General features: G+C 35.6%; 1 long non-coding RNA gene across 1 annotated transcript in view; it reads right to left on the bottom strand.

The window, feature by feature from the left end:
- The window catches only part of LOC138849482 (uncharacterized), a 54,109-nt gene extending 34,327 nt beyond the window's left edge, over positions 1-19,782 (bottom strand). Inside the window, exons 1-2 of the long non-coding RNA XR_011388342.1 lie at positions 19,679-19,782; positions 19,238-19,315 (exon numbers count right to left, since the gene is read on the bottom strand). This is a non-coding gene — a long non-coding RNA (uncharacterized lncRNA). The remainder of the gene's footprint in view (positions 1-19,237; positions 19,316-19,678) is intronic.
- Between the last annotated feature and the right edge of the window lie 6,046 nt (positions 19,783-25,828).

Raw genomic sequence — 25,828 nt, 5'->3', positions numbered from 1 at the left:
GACTTCAAGTCCAGCCTAGGGAGCTGACTGGGTGTGAGTAATTACTTTGCTTTGAGAAAGGGAAACCACATTGCCTCCCCCACCACACACTCAAAAGACCAGACTCAGTTTGCTGTGGTAGAGTCATTGCTGAACTCTGTTCTGACTCAAGGTACAGCAAGCAATCCCACTACAACCAGAAGCTACCAGAGGCAGGGCACTTTTCACGGTTGAGAGCAGATGCCCTGCACTTTGCTACTGTGTAAGCCCCTGAACTGTGCTCACTTAATCTGTGTGATTTGAGAGTGTCCCTCTTCACTTCCTGGGTCTAGCACCAGCAACAGCCCATACAAAATCTAAGAGAACCCAAACTGGGGCAGTTACCTCTCTACTTTCTTGGCTTTCAGTGCTGGGAATCCCAGATACAACACTTCCATGACTCCTATGTGCTGTGTGGGAATGGAGGAAGGTTGATCTGTGCCTTGCAGAGCTGGAACTGTTGGTGTTAGTGTTAAAATCCCTGGAGTAACTCATACTCACTTGTGGTATCTGGGGACTTCTATCTTCATCATTCTATTTTAGGTAGGAGGCTAACACCCCCCCCCCAAGTACAACTGGCTCTCACCCTGGGGGACCTAGGTAATGACACCCCATACCCTCAGGATTGGGACAGTTACTATTAATTTTGTTGAATCTGCTAGGATCTACTTGGTGGGATCTAGGGAAGAATCGGCCAGCATCCCACCTCTCCTTACCCATACCTGCCAGTGCAATACCTCTGTAGAACAGGGTAACCTCTACATTCCCCAGTTCTAACACTAGGGATTTTAGTGCTAAGCCCCAGCACCAGCCACACTCTCCCAGGAGGAACTGGGAGAGTCTGACCCATATCTCACAGCCTTAGAGACATAGCTGTTGGTATCAAAAGCTCTACCATGGCTGGCGCCATGGCTCACTATGCTAATCCTCCGCCTTGCAGTGCCGACACACCGGGTTCTAGTCCCGGTCGGGGCACCGGATTCTGTCCCGGTTGCCCCTCTTCCAGGCCAGCTCTTTGCTGTGGCCAGGGAGTGCAGTGGAGGATGGCCCAAGTACTTGGGCCCTGCACCCCATGGGAGACCAGGATAACTACCTGGCTCCTGCCATCGGATCAGCGCGGTGCGCCAGCCGCAGTGTGCCGGCCACGGCGGCCATTGGAGGGTGAACCAATGGCCTTTCTCTCTCTCTCTCTCTCTCTCTCTCTCTCACTGTCCACTCTGCCTGTAAAAAAAAAAAAAAAAAAGCAACTCTACCACTACTAAGGCTTGCCAGTGAGACAGACATGTCTGTTCAGCCCCTAGAACAAGGCAAGGCTCTGGCTATCACAAAGCCTAGTGTGACTGGCACCCAACTCACTGGCACCAACTGAAGGTATACACCTTAGGAAGCCCACATCTGTGGAGAAGTCACACTTCTACCCACACAAACTACTGTACTCTATAACACCATGTTACTTACAGAAACTTCAGACATTGATTAAAGTGAAAGAAATCACTCAGTGACTGTACTTCTGGAATCACATAGCAACAAGCCAAGTGATAACCTGAAATTCCATATAAATAATAAATTCTTTTCCAATAGACCCTCTTCCCTAAGAGGAAGGGTTAGTTACACCAGTTGCGCAGATACCAATGTAAACACACAGCAAACATGAAGAGACAAAGTAGCATGACACCTCCAAAAATCACAATAGTTCTTCAGAAATACATCTGATGAGATCTATGAACTGCCAGAAATGGAATTCAAAAATAATAATTATAAGGAAACTTAGTGCAATGCAAGACAGTACAGATATTTTAATGAAATGTGGAAAATAATAGGTGATATGCATTCAGTAAAGATCAACAAATCATTAAAAAGATACAAACAGAAATTTTGAAGCTGAAAATTTCGTGGAATAAAAAATTCAGTTGAGAACTTGAACAGTAGAAGATGAAGTGGAGAAAAGAATTTCTGATCTGGTGGACAAGATTTTTGAAATATCCAAGTCAGACAAAAATAGAGAAAATAATTAAAAACACTGAAGAAACTATCACCCATGAAATACAGGATACTATATATAAAATGACCAAATAATCAAATTACAGGGTCACTAAAGGATAAGAGAACAAAAAAGGCATTAAGAACCTACTAAGTGAAATAATAATTAAAACTTTTCCAAGCCTTAAAAGACACCTGGGAATCCAGATAAAGGAGAGTTATAGGACCCCAAGCCCCCAATCAAAAGACTTTTTCCAAGATATTGTGGTCAAATCCTCAAAAGTTAAGGACAAAACACAAATCTTAAAGACAGCAAGTGAGAAACATCAAGCTACTTATAAAAGAAAACTAATTAAACTAACAGCAGACCACTCAACAGCAATTCTGCAGTCCAGAAGAGGGTGGGATGATATATTCAGGTCTTAAAAGAATACAAAATAAAACATCTAACCAAGAATATTATTTCCAGCAATGCTATCCTTTAGAAGTGGGCCATCTTCTATTGCTATCCCAGGCCATAGCAGAGAGCTGGATCGGAAGTGGAGCAGCCAGGTCTCAAACCGGCACCCATATGGGATACTGGCACTTCAGGCCAGGATGTTAACCTGCTGAGCCACAGCACCAGCATCCGTATATCTCAGTAACTTTAAAAGATTGAAATACCATGTGACATGTCAGACCACAAAGGATTAAAGCTAATAATCAAAAACTAAGACATGAGAACATTTACAAAAATATATGGAAATTAAAATACATGTTGTTGAATTATCAATAGGTTACTGAAGAAATCAAAATAGAAAATAAATTTTTTCTTAAAACAAATGAAAATGAAAATTGAGCATATCAAAACCTGTAGGAGGTGGCGCTGTAGCTCACTTGGCTAATCGCCCACCTGCGGTGCCAGCACTCAGGGTTCTAGTCCTGGTGAGGTGCCGGATTCTGTCCCGGTTGCCCCTATTCCAGTCCAGCTCTCTGCTGTGGCCCGAGAAGGCAGTGGAGGATGGCCCAAGTGCTTGGACCCTGCACCCACATGGGAGATCTGGAGGAAGCAGCTGGCTCCTGGCAGGCCATAGCGGCCATTTGGGGGGTGACCCAATGGAAGGAAGACCTTTCTCTCTGTGTCTCTCTTTCACTAACTCTGCCTGTCAAAAAAATAGTAAAATTGAGATCATAAATAAGTGAAAATGAAACAAAAACTCACAAAAGATTAACAAAACAAAAAAGCTGCTTTTTTGAGAAAAAAATGTAAAGAACATGCTTTTATCCAGGATCACAAACAACAAAGGGAAAAACTCAAAATTAGAGCTAAAAAGGAGAAATTACTACTGATACAACTAAAATGCAAATTATTATAAGGAACTATGATGAACAATTATAGGCTAATAAATTGCAAAATATTTAAGAAATGGATAAATAAATGTAGCCTATCAGTAAATCAAAAATAGAATATCTAAACAACCCATATGAAGCAATGGCATCAAAGCAGTAATATTTGTTCACTTTATGTGAAAGAAAGAGAGAGGGAGGGAGGGAGGGAGGGAGGGAGGGAGGGAGGGAGGGAGGAAGGAGGAAGGAAGGAAGGAAAGTGTGTTTGAGTTATATGTGTGTGTGTATATATATATATATATATAGAGAGAGAGAGAGAGAGAGAGAGAGAGAGAGACCCTGCATCAACTTGTTTACTCACAAATGGTGGTGATGTCTAGAGGTAGGCCAGGCTGAAGCCAGGAGCCTGTTGCTTCAAATGGATTTCCCCACATGGATGGCAGAACCCCAAGCACTTTGGGCTTATTCCTCTGGTTTTCCAGGCACATTAGCGACTTGATCAGAGGAGGAGCAGATGAGGCACAAACAAGAGTCCATATGGGATACTGGAAGAGGTGGCAGCTTAACCCACTATGCCACACCACCGACTCCATGAATTTGTTTATTAATTCAGTTTCTGCAAACATTTTAATGTTATATTGCTTTCTAAATTGTTCTGCGAGCTTCTGAATGTCTGCACATTTGTCTTCTCTCTTTTAAAAAATGTTCTAAAAAATAAATTAATTAATTAAAACCAGTCCCTTATCAGGAACCACACTTTGTTGTAGCAAGTTAAATGGCTGCCTACAATGCAGGTATCCCATCTGGGAAGCAGTTCAAATTCTGGCTGCTCCACTTCAGATCCAGCTCTCTGCTAATGTGCCTAGGAAAGCAATAGACAATGATCCAAGTGTTTGGGACCCTGAAGCTATGTGGGAGACACAGATGGAGTTTCAGGCTCCCGGCTTCTGCCTCGCCCTGCCCTGACCATTGCTCCATTCTGTGATGTGACCAAGTGGGTAGAAATTATCTAGCTCTTCCTCTCCCTCTCTATCTGCAACTTGGTCTGCATAACAAATTAATAAAAACTCTTTTATGTTCTGATGAATCTTTTTATTTCTGTGGTGTCTGTTGTTATGTTTCCTTTTTCATCTCTGATTTTATTGATTTGGGTCTTTTCTTTTTTTTAGTTAGTTGGGCCAATGGGATGTAAATTTGGTTTATTTTTTCAAAAACCAGCTCTTCGTTTGGCTGATTTTCTGCAATTTTTTTTTGATTCAATCATGTTGATTTCTTCTCTGATTTTAATTATTTCTCTTCTCCTACTAGTTTTGGGTCTGATTTGCTGCAGTTTTTCTGCATTCTTGAGATGAATTGAAAGCTCATTTATTTGGTGCCTTTTCAATTTCTTGATGTAGGCACCTATTGATATAAACTTTCCTCTTAACACTGCTTTTGCTGCGTCCCATAAGTTTTGGTATGTTGTGCTGTTACCCTCATTCACTTCTAGAAAGTTTTTGATTTCTCTTTTGATTTCTTCTGTGACCCAGTGTTCATTCAGGAGCATGTTGTTCAGTCTCAATGTGTTTGCATATGCTCTAGGGATTCCTGAGTTGCGAATTTCCAACTTCCTTCCACTGTGGTATGAGAAGCTGCATGGTATGATTCTAATTCTTTTGAATTTGCTGAGACTTGCTTTATGGCCTAGGATGTGGGCAGTCCTAGAGAATGTTCCATATACTGTTGAGAAGAATGTAAATTCTTCATGTGTAGGATGAAAAGTTTTGTAGATATCTGTTAGATCCTTTTGGGCTATAGTGTTGTTTAAATCTACTGTCTCTTTGTTGATCTTCTGTCCAGTTGATCTGTCTATTTCTGAGAGTGGGGTATTGAAGTCCTCCAGTACTGTTGTATTGGAGTCTAAGTCTCCATTTAAGTCCCTTAACAAATCTTTTAAATAAACCGGTGCCCTGTAATTAGGTGCATATACATAGATAATCGTTATATTTCCTGTTGGATTGATCCTTTAATCATTATATAGTGCTCCTCTTTGTCTCTCTTAACAGTTTTTGTGTTAAAGTTTATGTTGTCCGGTTTTAAGTGATCCCTATTAAATATAAGAATGGGAATAAGAGAGGGAGGAGATGTACAATTTGTGACATGCTCAATCGGACTTTCCCCAAATGTTGGAGTTAGAATCGTGCCAGGGGATTCCAGTACAATCCCATCAAGGTGACATGTACCAATGCCATCTCACTAGTGCAAGTGATCAATTTCAGTTCACAATTGATCACACTGATAGGTCTAAGAGTCAAAGGGATCACACAAACAAGACTAGTGTCTGCTAATACTAACTGATAGAATCAAAAAGGGAAAGAACGATCCATCATGGGAATCAGGATACACAGCAGACTCATAGAATGGCAGATGCCCTAAACAGCACTCTGGCCTCAGAATCAGCCCTTAAGGCATTCGGATCTGGCTGGGGAGCCCATGTGAGTATTTTAGGCATGGAAAGCCAAGACACTCTGGAAAAAAAAAAAAAAAACCCTAAATGAAAGATCTCTGAGAGTGAGTTCCCAGTGGAAATAATGGGGCCATCAAAGAAGGAGGTACCTTTCTCTGAAGGGAGGAGAGAACTTCCACTTTGACTATGACCCTGTTGAAATAAGATCGAAGTCGGCGAACTCAAAAGGCTTCCATAGCCTTGGCAACTCATGACTACAGCCTAGGGTGATTACTGACGCCATAAACAAGAGTGTCAAATTGTTAAGTCAACAACAGGAGTCACTGTGTACTTACTTCTCATGTGGGATCTGTCCTTAATGTGTTGTCCAATGTGAAGTAATGCTATAACTAGTACTGTAACAGTATTTTACACTTTGTGTTTCTGTGTGGGTGCAAACTGATGAAATCTTTACTTAATATATACTAAATCGATCTTCTGTATATAAATTAATTGAAAATGAATCTTGATGTGAATGGAATGGGAGAGGGAGTGGGAGATGGGAGGGGTGCAAGTGGGAGGGAAATTATGGGGGGAAAGCCATTGTAATCCATAAACTGTACTTTGGAAATTTATGTTTACTAATTAAAAAAAAAATCTTGATGTGAATGGAATGGGAGAGGGAGTGGGAGATGGGAGGGGTGTAAGTGGGAGGGAAATTATGGGGGAGAAGCCATTGTAATCCAGAAACTGTACTTTGGAAATTTATATTTACTAAATAAAAGTTTTAAAAAAAAGAAAAAAAAAACTCTTTTAAAACAGTCTCTCATCAAGGAAATGTCAAAGACTTTATGGATTTTCTACTAAACATATTGAAACATATTGAAATGGGCGGAACTCTGTCAAGATCTTTTATGAGACCAGCGTCTTTCAAATACAAAAACTGAACAGAGACACAGCATGAAAAGAAAAGTACAGACCTATATCCTTGATGAACACAGATGCAAAAATCTCAACAAAATACTATATCAGTTCCATCGTAGAACTTCATTTTGGTTTCTCACATGAGTATAGGGTCCCATGTACTGAGGTCATCTTACACTGCTTTCCCAAATGCATTGGCAGGGATTTGGAGAGTGAGAGGAGTAGCCAGGACTAAGACCACACTTGGATATAGGATGACAGGATTACAAGCCACATTTGTGTATGGAATGCCAATGTCATGAACTTCACAGCAACATCAGTCCTGTTATACTACTTTCCCTTCAAGTCTGCTCTTGAGAGAGTTTCTTAGTTTTCTTTATTAAAAATTCATTCTTAAAGCAATTTTTTTTTCTGAATGTAGACTACCAGGTAAAAGAATTTCCTGTTTGTTTTTGTCGTTTTTATTTAAGTATTTATTTCAATATCTTCTATTCTTTACTGTGTCTGATAAATCATTGTTATATTGATATGCTATTTTTCTCTTGCTTTTTTCAAACTTTATTATTTGGGTTTAAAGAATTTGAATAGCGTATGCCTTAGACTGCTCTGATTCTATTCTGAATCTATTCAGTGTTCTTTTGGTGTCCCAATTTTTTTTTAACTAATTTATAAAATTTGGGTAGGGTGCTGTGGCGCTGTGGGTTAAAGCCCTGGCCTGAAACGCCGGCATCCCATATGGGCACCGGTTCTAGTCCCAGCTGCTCCTCTTCCAATCCAGCTCTCTGCTGTGGCCTGGGATAGCAGTAGAAGATGGCCCTAGAGCTTGGGCCCCTGCACCCATGTGGGAGACTTGGAAGAAGCTCATGGCTCCTGGATTCGGATCAGTTCAGCTCCGGCTGTTGCGGCCAATTAGGGAGTAAACCATCAGATAAAAGACCTCTCTCTCCCTTTGCCTCTCTTCTCTCTGTGTAACTCTCTTTCAATCAAATAAAAAAAATCTTTTAAAAAAAATTATTACTACTTTTTTCTAAATATATTTTACCCAATTGTGGCCTTCTCGTGTTTGCTATTTCAATGACAATTATACCTGATCCTATTAGATATCATGATATCTGCTATGTCCTAAATTATTTTTTCAGTGTTCTTTATCTTGGATTATATCTATTGAATGAGTTAAATTTATGCTTTTCTTTGTCGTGTCCAATTCACTAAACTGTCCCGTAAATATATTTTTCAATTTAAAGTTTTAGAATTTCTACTTGAAGTAATTCTTTTGTTTTTATATTTTTTTGAGGATGGATGCTTTACAACTGAGATTTCACACTTAAAATATTTTAAAATATTTATTTATGTATTTGAAAGACAGTGTGACCAAGACAGAGGGAGAAACACACACACACAGAGAAAAGGCTGGCCCCTTCTTCATATGGTCACAACAGACAGGATTGAGCCAGGCCCAAAACAGAAACCGGAAGCTCCATCTGGGTCTCATCTTGGTCAGAGGCCCAAGCACTTGGGCTATCTAATACTTTCTCAAACACATCAACAGGATGCTAGATTGGAAGCAGAAAAGCCAAGAATTAAACTGGTACTAGAATATGGGATGCCAGTCCTAAGCAGCAGCTTAGGTTTGTGTCCTACAAAGACACTTTTCAATTAATTGAAATTAGTTATATCATCTACTGAAACTTTTGTCTCTTGACTCTAAATGCTGGTTCTTCTCATTTATAGTCTTGATTGCTTTTATTTTTATCTTAACACGTTGTCCATATTCTTTGTTCTTTATAAATTAAAATTTTATTTAATTTTAAGTTTTAATTAGTTTTTAATGGATACAATGTGCTTTATAGATGCGAATCTAAAAACATAATGATATCCCCTTCCTCCCTCTCCCTAATTCACTCTCTCTCCCTATGACCCTCCTTCCTTCTCCCTTTCTCTTCTTTTAGTTTTTGAGATAAAATATTTTAAAATTACATTACAGTAGAAAGTCTTGATACTTTACCAAATAAGAAATTTAACAAGTAAAAAGGAAAAAAGACTTTGGTTTAGTGGGAATATGTACAACGATATAAACAATACTTGAATGAAAAAATGATCATTACACCAATATACAGACAATTTTAAAGTAATCACAGATCATTAAATCTATAGTAGCAAAACATTCTTAACCATTGGTTTCAAAAAGGTATAAAACAAGGTTTTAGAATATCATATTTGCAGCGATAGTGATATACACAGACATATCTCTCTTTTTTCTGTCTTATTTTTTGTTTGATTTTTAAATGTTAGCTCTCACATATAAGGGAGAACATGTGGTAGTTGTCTTTCTAAGTTCAGCTCTTTTCATTCAAGATGATGTCTTGCAGTTACTTCCAGTTTTTCTGCAAATGATAGAATTTTATTCTTTTTTACACCTGAATAATTTTCCAATGTGTGTACATACCACATTTTCATTGTTTGTTCATCTGATGATGGACACCTTCATTGGTTCTAAATTTTGGCTATTGTGAGCAGTGCTGCTGTACACTTACTTGGTGGTGCAGATATCTTTTTGATATACTGGGCTCAGTTTTGGGAGGTATACACCCAGTAGTGGTTTTGCTGGATCATCTGGCAAGTCTATTTCTAGTTTTTTAAGAAATGTCCACATTGCTGTGACATTGGTTGCACTGATTTATATTCCCATCAAGAGTGTATAAGTGTTCCACTTTGCAATCTCACCAACATTTGTTCTCTTACGCATTTTGGATTTTAGTCATTCTGACAGAGGTGAATTGTCATCTCATTATGATTTTGATTCACATTTCTTTGATGGCTAGTGATGTTGAGCATTTTCCATATCTTTGTTGGCCTTCTGTATGTCTTCTTTTGAGAACTAACTATTAAAGTCCTCAATTAATTTCTCAACTGGTTTGGTTGGTTTTGTTGTTGAGGTTTTAAATTGCTGATGTATTTGAGATATTAATCCTTTGTCAGGTAGGTGATTTGCAAATATTTTTTTCCCATTTTGTTGGATGTCTCTATATTCTATTGATCATTTCCTTTGCTGTGCAAATATTTCTGAATTTGATATGTCCCTACAAACTGTAGCAGATCATTCCACTGTGGCACTTATAGACACAGCTGACATTGATTAAGATAAAAGAAATCATTCAGAGACTACATTCATGAGCTAACTTAGCACCAAAGCCAAAGCAATAAGCCAGGTGACATTTGGTATTCCAGCTAAACCACAAACAGTTTTAAAGTAAAGCATATTTCATAAGGAAGTGACTAAAACATCAATGTAGAGACATAGGAGACATGACGAAGTAGGGTAGCATGACACTTCCAAAAGAACACAATACCCCTCCATATTTAGATCCAAAACTGAAATAAATCTGTGAAGATATGTATGTATGTATGTATATATATATATGTATACATACATATATATATATAATGATTGTAAGGAAACTCAATGAGATGCAAGAGAATACAAATAAATGCAAATAATATGAAAAACCTAAAAGAAATGGATAAATTTCTGGACTCATAAAACCTAACAAGATTAAATTAAGAAGATATAGACAGCCTAAACAGTATCATAGCAAACAATGAAGTTGAAGCAATAATTGAAATTCTTCCATAAAGGAAAAGTCTTGAACTTGTTGGCTTTATTATTGAATGATAAAAAATATTGAGAGGAAGAAACTTTAAATACTCTTCATACTATTCCAAAATACTGAAAAGGATGGAGCTCCACCAATCTCTAGTATTGCTTTGATACTAAAACCAGAGAAAGGCATGCATCAAAAAGAAACTGCAAAACCACATATCTAATGATCATATATGCATAGATTCTTAACAAAATAGAGGCAAATCAAATCCAAAACCACATCAAAATAATAATACATCATGATCAATTTGGATTTATCCTGGAAATCCAAGGATGGTTCAACATTTGCAAATCAATAAACATCATGGATCACATCAATAGAATGAAAAACAAAAACCATAAAAAATCTCGATAGATGCAGAGAAAGCATTTTGTAAGATTCAGTGCCCCGTCATGATTAAAAAAAAAAAGCCTCCACAAAGTAGATATAGAAGGAAAATTCCTCAAATTATAAAGGCTACATCACAAATCAACAGCCAATATTATGCTGAATGGAGAAGGACTGAAAGAATTTCCCCTCACTTCCGGATTAAGACAAGGTTGCCCATTATCACCACACTTATTCAATATAGTACTGGAAGTTTTAGTAAGAGCAGTGTATTTCCCCTAAATTATAAAGTTTCAAAAACACAAACCAACAGCCAATATCATACTGAATGGGGAAAAAATGAAAACATTTATCCTCAGATCTGGAACAAGATAAAGATGGCCAAATGCATCACTCTTATTCAATTATAGTATGGAAGTTTTAGCAAGAAGAATTAGGGAGGAGAAAGAAATAAAAGGTATAAAAATTGGAAATAGGAAATCAAATTATCCATGTTTGCAGATGTTGTACATGGAAAAGCCTAAACATCCCATCAAAAAGCAGTTAGAATTGGTAAACCAATTCAGTGAGGTAGTAGGTTACAAAATAAACATACAGAAACTAGTTGCTTTTTGTATGCTAATGATGAACTCAGAAAGAGAAATCAAGAAAGAATTGCCATTCACAATAGCCACAAAAAAATATAAAAGAGTTGGAATAAATTTAGCCAAAAAGTGAAAGATCGCTACAATAAAAATTATTAAACATTGCAGAAAGAATTCATCAGGCACACAAATAAATGGAAAGGACCTTCCAATCCTTGCTCATGGATCAGAAGCATCAATGCCATTATAATGACTATTTTACCTAAAGTAACCTTTAGATTCAAAGCAATTTCTATCAGGATATCAATGACATTCTTTACAGAATTAGAAAAAGTAATCTTAAAATTTCTATAAAATCACAAGACTCTGAATAGCTAAAGCCATCTTGAACAAGAAAAGTTAAGCTGGCAGCATCATATAATACCTGACTTCAAAGAATACTACAAAGCTAGAGTAAACAAAACAGCTTGACACTGCCATAAAAACTGATTCATGGATCAATAGAACAGAATAGAGAGCTGAAATTAACCCACATACAATGAGCCAACTGATTTTTTTCAGAAGTACCTAGAACATATAGTGGAGCAAGGATAATCTCTTAAATAAATGGTGTTGGCAAACTGAATATATGTATGTAGAAGAATGAAATTAGATTCCTATGTCTCACCATATACAAAAATCACCTAAAGGTGCATCACCTAAATTTAAGACCTAAGACTGAATTTGCTGGAAGAAGACATAGGGGAAACACACCAAGACATTGGTGTGGCAGATGACTACTCAGACAAAGCCACCAAAGCACAGGCAACAAAAGCAAGACTAATTAACACTGGATGTCGTCTTGAACATCATCAGTGACCATCAGTTCTTCTTCTGATTTTTTAGATATTTTACTGATAATATCTAGTGAACTTTTATTATTTTACCATATAATTTTGTTGACTGTTTTTGAATTATGTACTTTAATTTTTATTCGTTATCATTTCTACTTTTGTCTTTATTTGGACTGCTTTGGATATGCTTGAAACGTAACTGATTCATGAGTCCTCATAAATGGGATTTGAGAGCTTTAGATCTGCTCTGTTTTTGCTTCTTTTTGTCTCAATTTCTTTTTTTTTTCCTTTTTTTAAAGAATTCACCTACACAGTTTTACATTTTCTTTTTTTCTTCACTAGTTCCCCATATTGAAAAATTCTGAGCTTTTGACTGAAAGATGTGCTCATATGGAACCATGTATGATGAGAGCTCTGTACATGGTCCGAGAATAAAGCCAGAAAGTCAGGAATTTGTTTTGTATGGCTCCAGGTGTCTTCTTCAAGCCAGTTTGTGCACCTTTCCCAATCTGTTGACTTCATTGCTCTCCTTGGCAGTTGTTTTCTCTATTTATTTTTGAGTAATAGAAGTAGTAATTGTCCTCTGCAGGAAGAATTATTAGTACTATTTTGCTTTTTAACATAACCTATTCCTTTTATTATATTTTGTCCACTCACATGTTATAAATATGTACAAATTAACCAATAATGTATTCATAAAAATAATCATTCACAGAACATATTATGTCTATAAATGAAAGGAAAAGGGAGCCATTAAAACTTTTTAACAATAGATATAAAACTTTTCCCTACTGCTTTTTCCTATGGATTAGATCACATTTGTTTTGATTATCATATCATTTAAAATAATAATTTCCTATTTTTATTTTTACATAAATTATAACAAAATCAAATTATGCTAAACTATCAGTACAAATTTAACCTGTATTATATTACCATATTTACTATAAACATACATATTTAAATATGCATATTTAATGATATGCATAAATGACAAATTTACATCTTTGACTTAAAATGCTCGAAGTGATTAGCATGAAATTTGTTGTGCTAGATAGCCCAAGAAGAGGGGAGCATGAAATTGAGTTGACACATTAATATCGTATTTTACAGTGGGTCACTTTATAATTAAACCAGAATTTTATTGTAACTACACATGGTTTCCTTTGCCTTCAGAAATATTCTTTTTCTAAACATTTACACAGGAATGTTTGTTAAGATACACTTACTTGAAATCAGATAATGTTTCTGATATTTGTGCTTGTTCAGATTTAGAGAATATGCTTAGTACTTACATATCCATCATACCAATTTAAAACAAAAGAATGAGGAATAAAAAGAAGTAGTACTCAAACAGGAAAATGCAAATCTGTTTCACTAGTAAAAATTTATGCATGATACTATAAATCTACCTATGCCCAAGAATTACAAAGCATTATCTTAAGTGAGTGTCCAAGCTGAAACAAGCACCACAAAAAGAAGGAGGAATATAATTGAGTTTGTGTCATTTAACGATGCAGAAATTATCTAGTGTCCTAGAATTATTACCTATGTCTTTGTTTCCACTTAGTCAAATTGTGTTCAGTACTTTAAAATGTTTTACAACTATGTCCACTACTCCAAGGCATTTTAATTATATTATACACATGTATTTTTTACAGTAGAATTGGATGACATTTTTTGGTTACAATCTGTATCATAAAAAAAGGGTTATGTCTACTACAACAATCCCTCTCCTCATAATTAAAACCATGCAAATAATGTTGACAGCTGGGTTTAATGCTTTTTATTTGATTTTAATGGGTTTATTCCTAAGAACAAAGTGAAGATAGAAAAGCTATAATTTTGTCAAGGTCATAAATTGATTTGCACATGGTTTTGATGCCAAGCCAGTAGTCCAATCTCAACTTCTTTAATTCTACCTTAACATAAAAAAATCTAGTAAATGTTCACAGTAAATTGACATCTGCTGCAAAATCCATATAAATTTTGGTTGATTTCTTTATATAAATGTCAGGTTGGAGTAATATTCTAAGTGGAATATTTACAAGAAAGAATTTACACTACTTAACCGCAACATCAATATGCAAATAGTAGCTTCATCTATTTTTCATTGTGAAATCAATGAATGGCTTATTCATTGTGGAAGAGTAGTGTAATGTACTAGTTACAAGATGTTCTCTGGGGTAGAATACCTGATTTTAAAACATGGCTATACAAATTATTAGCAGTTGGTCAATGGACAAGTTACTCTATGCTCCAATTTCCTTATATGTAAAATGTGCATAACAGTAATCGACACACCTCATTAGTTTATGTATTTTAGTTTATATTTAACTAATATTTATAAAGCACATAGAAAGATGCTATTCATAATAAGAACATCACAAGACAAATAAAAATTAGCATTATCTATCTTGTGTATTCTTTTAACCACTGTAAATAGCCAAAGTAATACGAAATCTATGAGCCAATTACCATTCATGTTAATTTAAGGCATTATTTGCTGGCTAGGTATTCTGAATGCATATCCAAGAGTCTTTGTACCTCTTCTGTGTATTTTCCTTAATAGTAAAATAGCTTAATTCAGTAGATTGTGAGTAGCAAATGTCAGAAAATTGAAAATATTGCATCAAAGAAATGTGAGAAAAAGAAAGGATTATCATTCAACATTATCAGATAAAACTCTGAATTTCTCTGTGGGTGTGGAAAGCTTGTCAATACTTTTGTATTCATTCAGGAACTCTGGCATGATAGTGGCTGCTTGCCTTGATAGCATGTCTAGGAACAGGTGGGTTTAATGCTTCAAAACTACATCTGGTTAGCAATAAATTGAATTCACTGAAAACAAACCAAAACAAAACAAATGAACAAAAGACCTTGTTTGCAATGGTTCAATATGAAGCCATAGGAAGTTCTTTTGAAAGAATAGACAAGTAGTGGATCAAACTACTACATTCAAGACTATTTGGTGCTTTTATTTTTTACTCTATGTCCAGGTAGTCAAAAATAGTCATTCAGCATTTCTGAGAACCTGCAGAGTCAAAAATTACAAAACTAGATTTAGAACAGCTGTGTGAAAATAGCATACTGAGGAAAACCTGCAGAACTTTGATTTTTATTTTCTTTTTCATTTAAAAATAACATTTATAAAATTATACATGTTAATGGGGGCACTATGTGATGTGGCATTACATGTGTACATTGTGTAATGTCCAATCAGGGTAAATTTATTTACCCTTTTGATCATTTCCCAATTATGTATAGTGAAAATATATAAAAATTCTATGTTTTTAAATAAAAATACAACAAATTAAAATTATCTGTATTTACCCTACTGTGTAATAGAACCCAAGACATTCTTACTCTTTATTCAGCCAAATTTTCCCAATCTCTCCCTTCCAACTTCTTTCTTCATGCTCTGATAACCACCAATTGATGTTTTTTTTTAATTTCTCTGAGAACATTTATTATTTTACTACTCTATATATCAATACAATCATGTAATATTTATCTTAGCTGATTTCTCTTAGCATAATGACCTCCAGTTCCATCCACATTGCTTCAAATGGCAAGATTTTATACTTTATATGGTTGAATAATATCCTGTTGTGAGTATGTATCTCATTTTATTTGTCCGTTTATCAATTGTTTCTATTACCTGGTTATTGTGTTTAGTGATAAAATAAACATGGGAGTGTGGATGGCTCTTACACAGGTTAACTTCATTTCCTTTGAATATATATGTTGAAGTGGAGTTGCCGGATCATCTGGTAGTTCCATTTGTGAGGAATCTCCATTTTTTCCCCCACAATGGTTGTACTAATTTTCATACCCAATAGCAAGATGCAAGGGTTCTCTCTTCTCCTTACCTATTCCAATGCTAGTTATCTTTTCTCTTTTTGATACTAATCAATCTTATTAGAGTGAGATGATATTTCATTGTGGTTTCGATTTGCATTTCTCTGATGATTAGTGATACTGAGCTTTTTATTTTCATGTGCCTATTTACCATTTGTGTATCTTCCTTTGAGAAATGTCTATTTAGATCTATTGTCCATTTTTAGCCAGATGGTTTGGACTTTTTGCTATTTAGTTGTTTGAGTTATTTATATATTTTGGATATTAACCTCTTGCTAGATGAATAGCCTGCAAATATTTTCTCCCAATCTATATATTATGCCCTTTCTCTTACTGATTGTTTTGATTGCTATGCTAACATCTAATTTGATAAAATTGCATTTGTCTATATTTGATTTTATTCTCTGTGCTTTTGGGATCTTATCTAGAAAATCTTTGTCTATCCCCAAAACCTAAATTTTTTGCTTATGTTTTCTACTAATAGTCTAAAATTTCAGGCTTAACATTTAGTTCTTTAATCCATTCTGAGTTTATTTTTATAAATGGTCAGGGGTTAAGAGTCTAGTTTCACCCTTTGGCATGTATGTATATGAATTTCTCAGCATCATATATAAAAAGACTATTCTTTTTCCAATGCATGCCTTAGTATCTTCATCAAAAATCAGTAGGTTACAATATGTGGACATACTTTTAGGATCGCCATTCTGTTCCTTTGGTTTAAAGATATGTTTTTTATGCCAATATCATGCTATTTTCTGTTTTAATTTCTGTATTCTTTGTAATGTTGTTATTTATTTTTTAAGGATTTATTAATTTGAAAGGCAGAGTTATAGATATAGGAGGAGGAGAAACACACACACGATGACAGGGAGAGAGAGAGAGAGAGAGAGAGAGAGACCTTTCATTCACTTGTTCACTCCCCAAATGGCCACAACAGTCAGGGCTGGGCAGTACCAAAGACAGGAGGCAGGAGCTTTATCCAGGTCTTCTATGTGGTTGTAGAAACCTGAGTACTTGGGCCATCTTCTGCTGCTTTCCCAAGCACATTAGCAGGGAGCTGGATCAGAAATTGGGTAGGCAAATCTTGAATGCATGCCTATTTTGGATGCCGGCATCATTGCAAATGGGGGCTTAATCCACTATGGAACAAAGCCTCAACTGTAATATATATATATATATATATATATATATATAAAATTTTAAAAGATTTATTTATTTATTTACTTGAAAGGTAGAGTTACACACCATGAGAGGGAGAGACAAAGAGAGAGATCTTCCTTCCTTTGGCCCACACCCCCATATGGCTGCAAAGGCCGGAGCTGTGCTGATCCAAAGCCAGGAGCCAGGTGCCTCCTCCTGGTCTCCCATGCAGGTGCAGGGGCACAAGCACTTGGGCCATCCTCCACTGACTTCCCCGATCCACAGCAGAGAGCTGGACTGAAAGAGGAGCAACTGGGATTAGAACTGGGCTCCCATATGTGATGCTGGCACTGCTGGCGAAGGATTAACCTAGCGCATCATGGCCCCAGCACCAACTGTAATATATTTTAAAGTCAGGCAGTGCAATGCCTCCTGCTTTGATCTTTGTGCTCAAGATTGCTTAGGCTACTTAATGTTTTTTGTGGTTACATGCAAATTTAGTAGTTGTCTTTCTAGTTTTATGAAGATTTTGGTAGAAATTGCATTGAATCTGTAAATTGCTTTGAGGGACATGCACGTTTTAATGACATTGATTATCCCCATCTTTGAATAAATTATTTTGATATTTCTTTGTATGATCTTCAATTTCTTTCATCACTCTTAGAGTTTTCATTGTAGAGACATTCACCTCAAGTATGTTATTTATTGATATTTTGGTAGTTAGTAGGATCTCTGTCCTTAATGTGTTGTACTATGCGAATTAATGGTAAAACTACTACTCAAACAGTACTCTATACTTTGTGTGTCTGTGTGGGTGCAAATTGCTTACATCTTTACTTAATATATACTAAGTTGATCTTCTGTATATAAAGATAATTGAAAAATGAATCTTGATGTTAATGGGATGGCAGAGGAAGTGGGAGATGGGATGGTTGTGGGTGGGAGGGAGGTTATGGGGGGAAAAGCTGCTATAATTCACACGTTGTACTTTGGAAATTTATATTTATTAAATAAAAGTTGAATAATAAATTGAAAAAAGAAAATGGGATTGCTTTCTTGATTTCTTTTTTAGATGATTTACTATTGGTGTATAATAATGCTACTGATTTTGTACATTGACCTTTGAATTCTGTAAAATTGCATAATTCATTAGTTTAAACAGCTTTTGGTACAACTTTGGGGGTTTTCCATATATAAGATCATGTTTTCCTCAAACAATGACAGCTGAATTTCTCCTTTCTAATCTGAATGTCCCTTATTTCTTTCGTGTGTATTTGCTCTTGTTGGGATGTCTGAACTTTGTTGAATAAAAGTAGTGAAAGTGGATTACCTTGTCTTCTACTACAATTCAGAAACAAAGCCTCACCTTTCCCGTTTCAATATCATGTTAGCCTTTGTCTTGTTATGTATAGCCTTTATTATGGTGAAATATATACTTCTGATACCCAATTTGGACAGAGTTTTTATGAAGCGATGTTGAAATCTGCTAAATGCCATTTCTGCATCTATTGACAAAAGTATTTTTGCCTTTCATTCTGTTGATACAGTGTTACATTATTGATTTACAAATTTTGAACCATCCTTGCATCCCTGTGATGAGTTCCACTTTGTCATGATGAATGATATTTTTAATGTACTAGCATTTTATTGAAGATTTTTACATTTATGTTCATAAAAGATATTGGCTGGTAGCTTTCTTTTATATTGTGTCCTTCTCTGGTTTTGGGCTCAAGATAATGCATGACTAACAGAATGAATTTGGAAAAATTATCCCTTTCTTGATTTTTGAAGTAATTTAGGAAGGATTGTTCTGGATTCTTCTTTAACTTTTTTACTATGATTGCTCAGTGAAGTAATCTGGACTTTTGTTTGATGTGAGTTTTATTATTATTACTACTGATTCAACTTTGTAGTTCTTTACTGATAGGTGTTCTATTTCATGTTGATTCAATTTGGTTAAGGTTTATGTGTCCAAGATTTTGTCTTTATCTTAAAAAACTATACTAATTTGATCGACTTAATACCATTGGTTAAACTCTTTAACACACAGTTATTCTTAGTCTTTTAAATTGAACCGAAAAGTGATCCCTGTTAAATATGAGTGGGAATAAGAGAGGGAAGAGATGTACAGTTCAGAACATTCTCACTCAGACTTACCTCTAATGGTAGAGCTAGAAACGTGCCAGGAGATTCCAATCCAATCCTATCAAGGTGTCATGTACCAATGCCATCTCACTAGTCAAGGGGATAAGTTTAAGTTCATAATTGATTAAAAGATAGGATTAAGTGTCAAAGGGATTACATTACATAAATAAGACTAGTGTCTGCAAATAATAATTGATAGAATTAAAAATCAGAGAATGATCCTATGTGGGAAGCAGGATACACAGCAGACTCATAGAATGGCAAATGCCATAAACAGCACTCTGGCCTCAGAATCAGCTATTAAGGAATTTGGTTCCTGCTAAAAAACCCATGAGAGTTTCGCAGACATGGAAAGCCAAGACACTGTGGCAAAAAAAAAAAAAAAAAAAAAAAAAAAAAATCTCTGTGAATGAGATCCCAGCAGAAAATATGGGCCATCAAAGAAGGCAGTACCTTTCTCTGAAGGGAGGAGAGAACGTCCACTTTGAATATGGCCTTGTCTAAATAAGATAGAAGTTGGTGAACTTAAGAGACTCCCATAGCCTTGGCAGCTCATGACAAGAGCCTGGGGTGATTACTGACATCATAATAAGAGTGTCAATTGTGAAATCAGCAGTGGGAGTCACTGTGCACCTGCTCCCCTGTAGGACCTGGGTCCTTAATGTGTTGTACTATGCAAAATAAAAACTTCTACTCAAACAGTACTCTATATTTTGTGTGTCTTTGTGGGTGCAGTCTGTTGAAATCTTTCAGTAGTATATACTACATTGATCTTTATATAAAGATAATTGAAAATCAATCTTGATGAAGAATATGATGGGAAAGGGAGTGGGAGATGGGATGGTTGCAGGTGGGAGGGAGGTTATGGGTGGAAAAGCTGCTATAATTCAAAAGTTGTACTTTTGAAGAAAAATAAAAAAAACTATATTAAATATCATTCAAAAATAGAGAATGAATATATACATATACTATTAACATGAAAACTGAGATTGTGCCAACAATTTTATAACTATAATAATGTATCTTAGAAACATATTGAAAAAGGAAAGGTTTATTTCTGCTTACATATTGGAGGTGAATAGTTCAGCATCTAGTGATCCCATTACTTTGGCATCATCATGATGGGTGGCATCCCATCAATGGTGGAACAGGTGGAGTGATCACAAGAGAGTCAGAAAGCAGAGAAGCTAGGCACAACTAGACTTAAATAACCAATCTTCTCACGATATCACCCCTATGAGGGCGAATTCCCATGGACCTAAACTCCTCCCACCAAGGCCCCCTCTCAGACGTCATAATACCTTGGTCATTACTCTTAATCCATCAACTCTTACAATAAAACTTTGGAATTTAAACATTCCCAAAAAATTTTGCCAAACAAATCACGTTCAATTTGTAACAGACAGAAAAGATAGTTGTCTCAGTTACAACAAATAGCCACCACTTTAATGGAAAATCTATTTAATTAAACAATTCTGTTTAAGCTACTTGAGAGAGTGTTTGAAATTTATACTGATATATTTAAAGATATGAATATAGAGTAATACTATATTTGGCATTTATAATCCATGATAATAAAGCATTTCATAGGAGATCATCTATTAGAAGAATTATGAAATACAAATAAAAATTTTTTGACAGGCAGAGTGGACAGTGAGAGAGAGACAGAGAGAAAGTTCTTCCTTTTCCATTGGTTCACCCCTCAATGGCTGCTGCGGCCGGCGCACCGCACTGATCCAAAGCCAGGAGCCGGTGCTTCTCCTGGTCTCCCATGCAGGTGCAGGGCCCAAGCACTTGGGCCATCCTCCACTGCACTCCTGGGCCACAGCAGAGAGCTGGACTGGAAGAGGAGCAACTGGGATAGAATCCGGCGCCCCGACCAGGACTAGAACCCGGGGTGCCGGCGTCACAGGTGGAGGATTAGCCTGTTGAGCAGCAGCGCAAGCCTACAAGTAATATTAATAAGAATCATTCTGTTTTGTTAGAATGCTTAGGTTTCCAATTATTTTTCAATGTACACAAATTGTATTTTAAATTCTTAACTTCATCCTATAAATAAGAAACTTTGGATATCTCCACTTTAAAATTAATTTATTAAATTTACTCAGTTAATATTTTAGGTAGACATAATGCATTATAGGCAGAATTAGGATTAAATGGAAGGCTTGTCATTCTGTTTTCCAGAGTGTAACGTATGTAGGGATTTGAGGGAGTTTCATGGGACTGATGCAGTCTCTCTAGTTTTGAAAATTATGATATTTTTCTGAATCCAATTTTTTACACTTTAACAACTAATAGCATTCTAATTGTAATATTGTATATATGACAAAACTGTACTATATGTGTTTGAAAAAAAAAGTGCTAACTTTATTATATTGCATCATTACTTACTATCTGGAACTCATAAGAGATTACGTGAACAAGCAGAAATGACAACTATCTTATCTTCAGGCCAAAGAATATATCTTTATAACTATAAACATGTGCAAAATTGGAATTAAAAAAATAAAGGTATCAGTGCAAAAACTCAGAAAACCAGAAAAAAAATTAAGTAATAGTTCCTTGAGGACTCCTCACACACGCATTTATAAATTTATACAACAAGTATTTATGCAGATATTACAGATTTTTCCTATCGTTACAAGTTTATTTTATTTAAGTTTCCTTGGTTCTTACTTACCATTGTTTTTGTTCTAACATCCCACACAAGATGAAAAATTCCATTTAGTTTTATTGTCTCCTTAGATTTCTTTTGACTGTGACAATTTTTCATGGTATTGTCGGTTTGATATTTTTACCAGTTTTAAAGAGCAGTGTTCAGGTATTTCACAGAACGTCCCTTGACTAGGATTTGTCTTATATTGTTTTCGGAGTTAGATGAGGATTGCTTTTGTGAAGAAATTCACAGAGGTAAAATGTCTTTCTCATGACATCTTATCAAAAGTACATATCTACAAGCACTGTCCCTGTTGTTAAATTTGATCAAGATGAGAAAATAGCCATTAGTTTTCCCCACTTATTCTACTTTTTCCTCATTTCAAACACTGTATTTTAGAAACAAGACACTAAGCATAAAACACATTCAAAGAAGCCACAGGCATTGTTGGTACAGTGGTTAGCACTGATGCCTTCAAAGAGGGAGAAGCTAAGTTTCTTGTAATGGTATATGTAGTTTTCTATCTCATTTATTTATGCGTTGGTTTATTTATATCTAATAATATGGATTTATGAATATTCATCGTATGCTTTTGGTTAAAATTCAATATTACTTTAAAGATTTGTTTTATTCTTTGCTCAAATCATTCTTTTTTTTTTTTTTTTTTCGTCATGGAAGCAATGTCACTTTATTTTGTTTCTTTATCTTTTTGCTCTACCACCCTTCTCTCTTTGAGTACTTCCTTACATTCTGGCACTATAAAAAGCTCATTGCTTCTCTGTATATTTGTTGCCCCAAGGGAAGCTTGTTCATTTAATGGGAGAATAGCGTAAGAAACCTGTGCATTCTAAGCGGTCAGAAAATAGAGATGTATGTGCGTACTGGGATAGCCATTTGTCCTAGGGGTTAAGACACCCATGTCTCATATTGAAGTGCCTGGATTTGATACCTGCCTCTGAGTTCTGACTCCAGTTATCTACCTTGTAATGTAGACTCAGTGAAGCATGGTGATCTTTCAAGTAATTGGGCTCCTGCCACCCATGTGTAAGACCAGGGTTTCTCTAGTTCCCAATTCTGTCTTCAGCCAAACCGTAAGCATTGCAAGCAAGCATTTGGTAGTTAGCCATTGGATAGGAGTGCTCTGAATAAAATTTTTAAAAAATATATATGTATGCATACTAATCCCTGCACATACATATTTAAAGTACTTCTACATGAAAATATTTGTATTTATGTTAAGCTAAAGATGTGGATCACTGTAGCCAGCTTCCCTTGCTTATCCGTAGCTTTCGTCCCACTGGTTCGAGGCTTCCATAGCTCCTTTACTTAATTGCTGAATTCTAGTATCCAGGTTTAGTGGCTTTAATATTCTGACTCTTTACCCTGTAGGACACACTTTATGAACTAGAATACAGTGCTTTGTAAGACATTTTTGTTTCATTCCAGAGTTTTCTTGCTTTTTTTTTTTCTAAAAAAGGATGTATTTATTTCAAAGAGTTACAGAGAGAGAGAATGGCAAAGAGAGAGGGAGAGAGAGAGAGAAAGAAATCTTCCATCTAAGAAAGAGGCTGAAGCCAGAAGCCAGAGGCTTCATTCAGATCTCCCATGTGTATGGCAGGGGCCTAGAGACTTGGTCCATCTTTCATTCTTTTTCCAAGGCCATTCACAAGAATCTAGACTGGAAGTGGAACAGCTAGGGCATGAACCAGCATGAATTTTGGATGCTGGCATTGCATGTGGTATGTTATTCATCATGCCACATTTTTTCTCACACACCTTTCATCAAGAATGTTTGATATAGTTTTAATGCATAAGAATTTTTGCCATTATATTACTGTTTCAATTTCTGTCTCAGTGATGGGTCTCTTTAGGTTTTCTATGTCTTCCTGGTTCAATTTAGGTAGGTTGCATGTGTCCAGGAATCTATTCATTTCTGATAGGTTTCCTTGTTTGCTGGCATACAAGTCCTTGTAGTAATTTCTAAAGATTCTTTTTATTTCTGTGGTGTCTGTTGTTATGTTTCCTTTTTCATCTCTGATTTTATTGATTTGGGTCTTTTCTCTTCTTTTTTTAGTTAGTTGGGCCAATGGGGTGTCAATTTGGTTTATTTTTTCAAAAAACCAGCTCTTCGCTTGGCTGATTTTTTGCAATTTTTTGATTCAATCATGTTGATTTCTTCTCTTATTTTAATTATTTCTCCTCTCCTACTAGTTTTGGGTTTGGTTTGCTGCGGTTTTTCTAGATCCTTGAGATGAATTGAAAGCTCATTTATTTGGTGCCTTTTCAATTTCTTGATGTAGGCACCTATTGATATAAACTTTCCTCTTAACACTGCTTTTGCTGTATCCCAGAAGTTTTGATAAGTTGTGTTGTTGTCTTCATTTACTTCCAGAAAGTTTTTGACTTCTCTTTTAATTTCTTCTATGACCCAGTGTTCATTCAGGAGCATGTTGTTCAATCTCTAGGTGTTTGCATATGCTCTAGGGATTCCTGAGTTGCGAATTTCCACCTTCATTCCACTGTGGTCTGAGAAGCTGCATGGTATGATTCTAATTCTTTTGAATTTGCTGAGACTTGCTTTATGGCCTAGTATGTGGGCAGTCTTAGAGAAGGTTCCATGTACTGTTGAGAAGAATGTAAATTCTTCATGTGTAGGATGAAAAGTTCTGTAGATATCTGTTAGATCCTTTTGGGCTATAGTGTTGTTTAAATCTACTGTCTCTTTGTTGATCTTCTGTCCAGTTGATCTGTCTATGTCTGAGAGTGGAGTATTGAAGTCCCCCAGTACTATTGTTTTGGAATCTACGTCTCCCTTTAAGTCCCTTAACAAATCTTTTAAATAAACCAGTACCCTGTAATTAGGTACATATACGTTGATAATCGTTATATCTTCCTGTTGAATTGATCCCTTAATCATTATGTAGTGTCCCTCTTTGTCTCTCTTAACAGTTTTTGTGTTCAAGTTTATTTTGTCTGATGTTAAGATGGCTACACATGCTCTTTTTTCATTTCTGTTGGCATGGAATATCTTTTTACAGCTTTTCTTAACTGTCGTCTCTGTATCTCTTTTGATAAGCTGTCTGTTCAGACAATTTGCTTAGTTTTTCATTAGGTTGTTTTCTTATCACTGATTTTTAAGTGGTCTTTATATATTTTGCATATAATTCCTTTGTTAGATATGTATTATAGCACATACCTATTTTTTCCCAAAGTCTCTCTTCTCTTTCCATTGCCTTAGTGTCTTGTTAACAGGGTAAGTTTTAATTTTAATAGAGTTTGATCATTCAGTTTTTTCCCAGGTCAGTTTTCTTTTCTGGTGTCATGGCTACTACATGAAATACAATGAAGGCTGTAAAGATGCCTTCTCTGTTTTCAGTGGAATAGTTATGTTTAATACTGTTGATTATTTTTGAAATATGTAAGATCCGTGTGTCCACATATTTTTATTTTTCTAAATTTATGCAGCCATATCTTTCAAGACTATTGCTGAAAATACTGTGATCATTCAAATGAATTGTCTTTGCACATTTGTCTGAAAAAACGATCAATTGAAAAAAACCAGTTGGCCATATTTGTGAAATCTATTTTGAGTTCTGCTTTGTTTCAATATCCTGTGTGGCCGTTCTTCTACCAATGTTATAGATGATTCAGTACAGTTTTCTTCTATATCATGCTGGGCATTCTTGTCCTTTGTCTTTCCATATAAATTCTAGGGTTATCCTTTTGCCAGAAGAAATATGTTTGATTTACCTAGGATTGGATTGAATTGCGTTGGGAAGAACTGATATGTTAACCATACTGAATTTTCTTATCCATCAACATGGACTATATCTTCAAATACGTGTAGAGATCTTATTTTAATATTTCTATTACTAGTTTTTGTATATGTTTCATAGAAATTTATCCATATTTTGTTAGATTTAGACCTACATATCTGATTCTATTGT

Source organism: Oryctolagus cuniculus, chromosome 4 (assembly GCF_964237555.1).
Source record: "Oryctolagus cuniculus chromosome 4, mOryCun1.1, whole genome shotgun sequence".
Taxonomy (NCBI): domain Eukaryota; kingdom Metazoa; phylum Chordata; class Mammalia; order Lagomorpha; family Leporidae; genus Oryctolagus; species Oryctolagus cuniculus.
The sequence above is the reverse complement of the archived record's forward strand: the minus strand, read 5'-3'. Positions and strand labels throughout refer to the sequence as shown.